At 36.6% G+C, this 9,571-nt stretch overlaps 1 pseudogene across 1 annotated transcript in view; it reads left to right on the top strand.

The window, feature by feature from the left end:
* The window catches only part of LOC146474341 (EF-hand calcium-binding domain-containing protein 7-like), a 59,233-nt pseudogene continuing 49,662 nt past the window's right edge, over positions 1-9,571 (top strand). The window contains exons 1-4 of the transcript XR_014866199.1: positions 1-613; positions 6,087-6,152; positions 7,667-7,812; positions 8,138-8,224. The product of XR_014866199.1 is annotated as an EF-hand calcium-binding domain-containing protein 7-like (transcript). The remainder of the gene's footprint in view (positions 614-6,086; positions 6,153-7,666; positions 7,813-8,137; positions 8,225-9,571) is intronic.

Raw genomic sequence — 9,571 nt, 5'->3', positions numbered from 1 at the left:
TCGGTTTATACAGACAGAGCATGCCCTTCACACCTTCACAACTGGGCTTCATTCGACAACATGAACGTCATGTTGATTTATAGACTTTGTATAGGAAGAAGAAGAAAGCCCAGCTTCTGTAGGTAACAAGACCGAAACTAAAACCCGCATTAAATGGCCACAAATTCTGTGGGAGACAAAACGTAGCAGAAGGAAGACGACTTTTCTGATTGTCGCTCTGTGACCCTCTGCGGGATGAAGACGACCGAACCGGTTAACGAGAAAGGAAAAGCCCTGGGGACGAGGTTGTGAGCAGACAACAAAGCTCCATTTCGAGCTGTGGGTTGTATTTCTTGTTAGATCCACAACTTGCGCATTGATGGCTAGGAAAACAAAGATTATGTGACAGAAGATCTCACGGAAGATATGTCAGAGATAAAGCGATCCAAACCTCTGAGAAGGTCTTCAAATTCTAGCGTGTCATCTCGAGCATCCAATGTGTCTTTCTCTGAGAAAGTTCGGCGCGAATCGACTGCAAAATTTGACAACTTTATGAAGGAATGCCGGGCTGCATACTTGGCTGTTTTAAGCAGTACGACGGAGAAAATCACCTCCATCGATGAACTGACTCTAGGTAAGATAGAATGTTTTTAAAATATTCATTAAAAGTTACATTAGTTTTGTAAGCTCAGCACCTCAAGTAAAAGAGAAGAAGACGCTTGGTTCATTCTATTTTTATATTCAAATAGAGACCAAGAGAATTCATTCTGACATTGCTCGAGTTGCTGCAGAAGTAAGAAGCTGATTCATTTAAGTCCTGCCAGAATACCCGGACCGTATGGCAAAACGATCATGACTAAAACACCACACGAGTACATACGACTAACATACGGGTAACATACGAGTAACATACGGAACATACGGATACATACGAACACATACGACTAACATACGACTAACAAACGAGTAACATACGGATACATACGACTAACATACGGATACATACGAGTAATAAAATACGAAAAAATACGAGTTAAGTTCATAGGAGTAAATTTTTATTTTTATTTTTTTTAATAACATGAGAGAGCAAAAGATATTTGATATTTACTCGTCACGCATTACTTCCCCGACTAAGGAAAGATTGCGTTATAAGGGCAAAGATATTTGATATTAAACTGATGGCCTGGGGTCATGCCAGGTAATCCGATGTGCGGAATTTTTTAATGTGTCAACTGTTCCGAAAATTCAACATTTTTACATGTACATGGTTACATTTAAGCTTCTGGCTTGATTTTGCACTGATTTTTTGCCATTTCTCATAACCAACTAAGGTGAAATAGTGAAATCAAGATGGTGGATTTGCTGACGTCATACGACGTCAGCGCCATGCAAAATATATTGTCATCTTGTAGCACAAGCTAATAATTTTGCACTCCATGTGAATTTATTTTATTGTGACTAAATTTAAGCTTTGGGGGGTCGATCAACATTCTCCTCTCCCCCCTCAAATTGGACCGGGTACGTGTTTGCTGACGTGAAAAATGCTTGCAAAGCTTATAATTAGAGCTTCCTTTATAAGAAAAACATTCGTATTACTCGTATGTATTTGTATGTATCCATATGTTAGTCGTATGTATCCCTATGTTACTCGTATGTTACTGGTATGTTAGTCGTATGTTAGTCGTATGTATTCGTATGTATCCGTATGTTCCGTATGTTACCCGTATGTACTCGTGTGGTGTTTTAATCATGATCTGGCAAAACAGGTGCTTACAGGCATATAATTGACTTTGAGACCTGCTTAAGCGAAAATCAACGATCACAAGTGATTGGATCAATTGAAATCAATCAGTGGTGTGTTTAGCTTTTTGTACAGCCAACTGACTCCTGCCTTAAAGAGGTACCTCGTTGTTATGGACACCTCGTCAGTAATGTTTACCCTAATTACCCCTGGGATATAAGATTTCTCGTACCCATATCTTCTTGCTCTCCATAGAGAACATCTGGTAAATCCGTTTTCATGACGTCATAATGTGTCAGCAGTGTGACACATCAGCGTGACACATAGAATAACTGTGCCAGCTCAACATTTGTAGCAAAAAGACGTAGCTCATGAATTGCCCAAGATGGATTTTCAAGATCAATTTGTCGCTAAAAATACTAATATTGTTCATATCTTACCTACCGTATACAAAAAGTGAAAATAGATGATTTCAAATTGCTGGGAACTGAAGAAAGACACCACTTAAGTTTTGTTGACAGTAATTTCCAAAGTGTGTGTGCTGTATTTATCTATACAAGTTAGTTGTACGTGTCAGGTTACTATAAGCAAAAAATTCCACAAGACTTTTAGCAGAGATAAGACTATTAAAATTGTATGCTTATTTTATAATGACTGGTCAAAATTTAATAATAATATTATGAGTAACCACTTTCACAGGAGGGCAAGTGTCAAGATGGATTTTTTGTAAGGCTTTCGTCTGCAAGTGTTTAAAATCAAAGATTTGAAAAGTCAGGCAAACTGGCCAACAAAGTTGATACAACTTGCATTGATTGCCTTGGGCCATTTTCATTGACCAATCAAATTGGAGATCTGATCGATTTTACCAGGTGTTTTCTTCAAAGACAAACATCTGGGTATGAGGTTACCCCAGGATAGATAAGGGGAATTCACAAGTACAGAACACTGTGGCATTCCCACTGTTAAACATGTGAAGTGATGCAAATTACAACCCAAACGTCAACATTTCATATGTTACTACCCTCAGGGGAAATGTGTGAAACTAATGCAAAGTTGTGATATTGTTCAGGCTACTGTTGCCTGGTAAAATAATGTGCAGTTCCAGAAAAAATCCATACTCCCCCCATGGAAGGTTTTCTGTTTTTCATTCCCCCCCCTCCCAGGAAATTCCAGTTTAGCTTCATACTTTGCTTCTAAAATTTTGACGTTTTAAGACCCCCTGCCCCCAGGAAATTCTGATGACCTTCCATGGGTTAGGTATGGATTTTTTCTGGAACTGCACATTACCGCCAGTCGTAGTTGTGGTGGTGGGGTGGGGGATGATAAAAGTAGCGACTAGTGCATTGTTATGGACAGGAGTTGGACTTATAGACTTTCTCTGTTGTGGACACCAAATTGTTGTCCTGAAAAATTTAATGTCCATTGACCCTAACTGTTATTGACATGGTAATGACCTACATTGTATCAATAACTAATCTATTGCAGATGAAGTAGATTTATACTAATAATTATTGGTATCAGTTTTTATAACAGCTATATTTTTTAAATCAGTGGTGTTACAATCTGATTGGCTTTCAACAGTGTGTTTTATAATGGTAATTGAACTGAGTGGAGTGCAATTTGGTCTGAAATCACACGCGTGATTTCAAAATTGAACGAGCGCGCAGCGGGAGATCGATTTGAAATCACAAGTATAATTTCAGACCAAAATTGCACAACACGAAGTTCAATTACCACTTTGTTACACCTATTTTGAAAGCACACAGTTTAAGTGTCAATGTTAATCTTTTATTGTTGTAGTATTACATTTCCATTTTGTTGGGCTAAAAAAAAGGATGCGATTTAGAGCAAAATTTAGTGCGATTTGGGAATAAATCGTACTGTTGAGAGCTAATCAGATTGCAAGGATCACCAATGATTTCAAAATGGGTGTAATGACTCTTGACTCTGAAGATGACTTCCGCTCAGGTTGTCGAAACGTCAGTCAAAGTCACCACAAACAGTCCTTCTCAGGACTACACTCACCCGGATGATCATAATTTACGTACTTATGACATGACTCCTGGGTTCAAACCATTTACAATTTCAAAGTGTGAAGTCCTGCTGTACTGATTATGTAGGCTATAAGTCTTTGATCTATGACATCATATGCATGCAGGGTCATTGCTTTTAATTAAGATCCTGGGAATTCCTTTAAGGTTACCGTATACCTTGAGAGGTGTCTCATGTCCAAGCGATGTAGCACGTCTAGTTATTACTGTAGATACATAAACCCCATATCAAATTAAAGGTAATAGAGCTGGCTTTCAAACTATACCAACAATTTAGAATTAATATGAATTGTTGAATTTTTAGCAATCCTTTCTCCAATCATTTTTTTCACTTGGAGGGAACACTTCAAAAAAAGAGCTAAAACTAAGGGAATTTGTTTGTTTCCCTTCAAATTTGGAGAGTAGCTAGTTTAACATATAAACAACAAAAAGGTCTCTGCAAATTTTTTCTTCCAAAATATTTTTTTCTCAGACAGCGATTTTTGTACGATCACTTCACATTCTTTTAATCCTATAATCCTGCAATTGAATAAGGTAAAACGCGGACAACTTTTATTAGTGCTTTGGGTCCGGAAACTGAGGAGCAAATAAAATTAGTGAAAACCAAAATTTGCTTTGACTTGTAGCTTTTAAAAGGTGATCTGGACAGTCGCATTTAGATGTCATGAAAAATTCGGCAATTCACTTCTTAAAGTGCCCCTAACCCTTCAATTTGTTTTCTTTTTGGTAGATTTCCATATCTGTGAAGAACTCATTTTCGAAAATTTTTTTTAGAAATATTGAATCCTTTTTATTTTACGAGCGCTAAAAGTTATTAAAATTTTTAAATTTTTGCGCGCCTTAAGCCCCGCTGGACAAATTTTTGTCTCGTGGGCTCATTAGGAACGAGCCAATGAGAAGCGTCCAATATTTGACACTTTCTTAGCTGTGACGTAAGAAAAGGACACCAGAAGGATTCAGAAGGAATCTTATGCATGCTGATTCCTTTCTCTACATTTCGAGAGTTGCTGCATCCAAAAACCACAATTTTTTAACCATTTTCTCTGTTTACAATTGAAGCATTACTGCGAATCTTCGGATATTTTTGCACGATGTCCTTTTCTTACGTCACGCTCCATATTTGGCCGAGTGGGGGACTAATGCGAACGATAGGTGAAAATATCGACAAGACTGCCTTCACTTCTAGCGCTCGTAAAAAGAAAAGGAGTCAATATTTCTCAAAAAATTTTTCGAAAATGAGTTCTTGAAAGATATGGAAATCTACTAAAAGAAAACAAATTGAAGGGTTAGGGGCACTTTAAGGTATACGGTAACCTTAAGGTGATTCCAATGAATTGCATTGCGCATCCTTGCTGCGCATAATTTTTCGCGTCATTAAGCGCGCGCACGAGCGCGCGCATGAGCGCGCGCACGCACAACATTGCGGGATTTCCTTGAGGTTAAGCTCAGCAGGAAAATAAATGGTCCTTTTCTTCTAAACGAGCACGGTGACCCCCATTTTTTATTCAACGAAATTAAAGAAAATACGACTCTCTAAGTTATATCCCAGTTTCAATAATTTTTCATTATTCAATTTCAAAAAATTCTTGTGGAATCACTACTACGATCAATTTTGGACATTTCGCGGGAAGCATACAACAGCTCGAATGTGCCCTATTATGCTATGGGATTAATTTATTTAGCCACTTTATGACGTTTTACTACAAAGTTACAATGCTGTTATAAGAAAAATGCTAGTATTTCATTGTCAGAACTAACTTTCTGGAAGTAGTGGGCACTTCTCGCTGAAGACTAGCTCTTTTAATATTGAGGCTACATGCCGAGAAAATAGTGAGATACTACAGCCCTCTAGGGTGAAAACAAGCACGGTGACCCCCTCTTTTTTTTGTTGTTTTTCTGATGTACTAGATGTATTTAACATCTGTAGAGATTTTCAAAAAATTCTCATTACAAATGTTCTTTCGATGGAATCACCTTAAAGGATCTTGCAGGATAAAACAAATGACTTTATTTACAGTGTAACTGTCAATGTATTTAGCGCTGAGGACTAATTGGGGACATTCTCCAGATTGAGTTGGAGTTGGAAAACGTACCTGGAGAAATCCCTTTCGGAGTAAAGACTGTTGAGAACCAACAACAAACTCAACTCATATGATATGGTGGGAGGCACTGTACCATCCATGCTCCCCAGGATGATGTGTTCCTCCTCTTAAGGGGTGGCACTGCAATTTTGACCTGGACATTGGTTATAGTTATTATATGAGAGAAATGTTTTCATGGATCCATAATAATATAATGGTTTCCATTCTTCTCAGCTCTTCAGTTTGGTGGAAGAAACCCCTCAGTGAAGTCTATGCAGAAATATTGGAAACATGACACAGGTAATTACATGTAGATTATACTACTTGTTTTACCAGAAAGAAATATTGATGCTTGCAGTACAGGCAAACATAATGATTACTGAACCTGGTCAATTTTATTTTTTCACATTTTGGACTTTCACCTTTGGTTCCATATACTTGATAAAATTATGATTTGACTGTACTGTAACAAGTCACAATCCTGAATGCTATAATGACAAATTTGAGAATTAGTTGAATGAATATAATTCCAAATGTATTGAAAAGTTGGTACAGTGTATGTGCCTTTTTCAACTGAATTGGAGTAGATGCTAGAAAGTAGCCATCAGAACAGTGTATGGTTGCTGAACTAAATCTGTCTATCCAGACCTCAATAATGTCAGGTCAAACTTGTGGAACTAGTGGAACTTGACAACTGAGGTTTAACTGGACATTTGTGTGTGAAAGCAATCTCTTCCTACAATCCCTAGTTGGGCTTCCATTAGACTTGTAACAGATTGATTCACTCAGACAAAACAGGCTTTGTCAAAGAAAGATAAAATAATTAAAAATACTAGACTTGAAACTGATGACCTTATGTGACACACTTCTTAGCTTGTAATAAGCATTAGATTTAATATTTATGATCAGGTTTTATGTCTTTGCTTGTTCTTGACTCCGAGCTGTCATTATCCTGTAACATCTGACCTGGTCTTGATCTTATTTTACTTACAATGTATGAATTTGCCTGGGATGGATTTTAAAGATCACTTTGTCCCTCTTAATGTCAGTTTAGATAATTAAGAAACAACCTGCTGCTTAAAGGGACACTGTCATGGCGATTTTGCTATATTTTCGTCAAAATGGCTCAAATATTTGACAAAGAACCTTTTTTCTAACATGAAATTGCTGTTAGAGTACCGGGAAGGAAATATCAAGGGATTTTTCCGGGGAAGAACAAACTATAAGCAGTTTTTGAGGACTTCTCTACAATACACAGGAAGGCCAATTTTTTCAAGTTGTAATCCATTTCCATCCTAGCCAATTCCCCAGCCAAAGATAATTAATACTAGTTTCTGTGCATTATTAGGGTTATTGTTAACAAAAGTGAACCATTATTTTGACGATTCCATTAATTCAAATATGTTTTTTGGCTATTCAAAGTAACAAAAAATCTGGTGACACTGCCCCTTTAAGTTTTGTTGACAACTGTGTCTAAATAATTTGCATGTTTGTGTTGCGTGTATGGGTTGGAGTTTAGTGGATTAATGTAAGAAACTACTTTCGCAGAAGGATGGAAAAGTCACTGATGACATATTTTTTCTGAATTTTGCATCTACATGTATGCAGAATGTGACCAATAATTTTTTATCAGATGTTTTCTCCAAACAGAAAACAAACCTGGGTATGAGAAGATCTGTGGCAAGGCAGTTATTTACTGAACTGTAGATAGATTCATTTTCTTTTTCATGTTTTTTTTTTTTCATTTTTTACAGACCTTTTGCATTAAAAATGATTAGTTTGTGAGGTGTGTCTATCTTTTGTTTTTTCCATAGACAGTATATCATATAATGATTTCTGTGACATCATGAGAAAGGAAAAACCACCCAGCAAGGACTCTTTGGTCAAGGCATTTAAATGCATTGACAAAAATGGTGATGGATTTATAACATATGATGAGTTATTTACACTGTTGACAAAAGTATGTTACCTGTTTCTTCTTCCATGTACAGCTGTAGTTGACAGATCAGAGTTCTCCTCATATTAATAATGTTTGTATGTACTGTTACATTTTAAATATTAAAATCTTTGCATTGATGACTCGCCATTATATAGCTAATCCTCTTTACTCAGTAAGTTCTCTAGAGATAATCATCAATGTTTCATTTACTAAAAAGTTAATTTTATTACCCAATAATTTCTCATTGGGGCAGTAGAAACATTTTTAATTACAATACATAAACTAATTGACTGTGGCTTTTTTTCACATTGCCATTCTTTTCTTTTTTTTTTGACTCTGTTAATAGCAAGGAGAAAGGATGACTAAATCTGAAGTGCAGGCAATTCTTGATGATGCAGATGTAAACAATGATGGAAAACTGGATTACAGTGAGGTAAAAATATTAAATATAATACACACAGTCGTGTACATGACTTAAGTACCTTGGCTACACGAATTGAAGGACTGAGAATATAACGGCCGTCTTTTAACTAATTTTTGGCTGATTTTTCATTTTGTTCTGAAGTGCCTGAATGTTTGCAAGTGTCCTTCAATTAAATATTAATCAAGGAGCAACACTGTTTTCCATGCTCCAAAGCATTTGTTGGTCTGCTTCTTTTCTATTTCTCTGTAAAATACGCAATTCAGTCTAGTGACTGCGATGTATTTGTGAATAAACAGTCTATTCTATTCTATTCTTGCTGGGCAACATGAAATGACTCCAGCCCAATATTTTGGCCTCATTTGTCTCCAAAACTAAATGTAAAGCAGTAGAAAAAATGGCAGAGCAATGTTCTCTGTCTAATTGATAACAACATACAAAAATGCAGGCACTTTTTAGCAATGAAAGCAAAAAATCAGCCTGAAACTCAACTTAAAGTTCTTTCTGCCCTTCAGTTGCAACTCACGAATCTTACCTCAGAATCTGTAATGAGGCTTTGTATTGAAGCATTTTTTATCATGAATTCTCCAGTTCCAGGATTATCATAGATTGAGGTGTAATTATAAATAGCAAAATGAAACCCAGTCCATTTTGAAAGGGTGTTTAAGTGTTTAAGGGTCACTGTTATGATGATTTTGCTGTATTTTAATCAACAATACTCAAATATTTGACAAAGAACTGTTTTGCTCAAATGAAATAAATATTATTGCTCTTAGAGCACAGAGCACCAGGAAGAAAATATTTTAATAATTAGTGATTTCTCCTAGGAAGAAGTACATGTAACTATAATGAGTTTTTAGTGACTTCCCTAAAAAAACCCAATTAGAAGAAATTGGCCAATGTTTTCAAGTGGCATTCCATTTCCATCCTAGCTAGGGCAGCCTAGGCAGTCAAACATAGCTAATACTAGCTTCGGTGCACTAGTAGGGTTATTATTGGCCTGATCACTTGTGCGAAAAAATTGTTGCCCAAGTTTTTTTTCTCTTTTTTTTTTCATTAATTTTCAAATTTGGGAAATTCTGCACTTCTTTGACCCGCATCCGCGCATAAAGGGAGAATGGGCCTAGTTCGGCTGTGATGAGCTGTGACATCATCGAAGGACTGAGCTTGAGTCACTCAATGACATATTTACATTGTGTCAAAATCTTGACGCTTTTGAAGATGATATGGTGATGAAATATGCTAAAGAAATTCATGGTTCGATCGAAGCGCTGTCAAATGCTTACGAAACAACTCTTGTTTATTCCTTCGATGACGTCACAACATATTCTGTAACTGAACCCAGGTCCCTAAACACAC

The sequence above is a fragment of the Pavona decussata genome, unplaced genomic scaffold (assembly GCF_977016875.1).
Source record: "Pavona decussata unplaced genomic scaffold, jaPavDecu1.1 SCAFFOLD_90, whole genome shotgun sequence".
Lineage (NCBI taxonomy): Eukaryota > Metazoa > Cnidaria > Anthozoa > Scleractinia > Agariciidae > Pavona > Pavona decussata.
The sequence above is the reverse complement of the archived record's forward strand: the minus strand, read 5'-3'. Positions and strand labels throughout refer to the sequence as shown.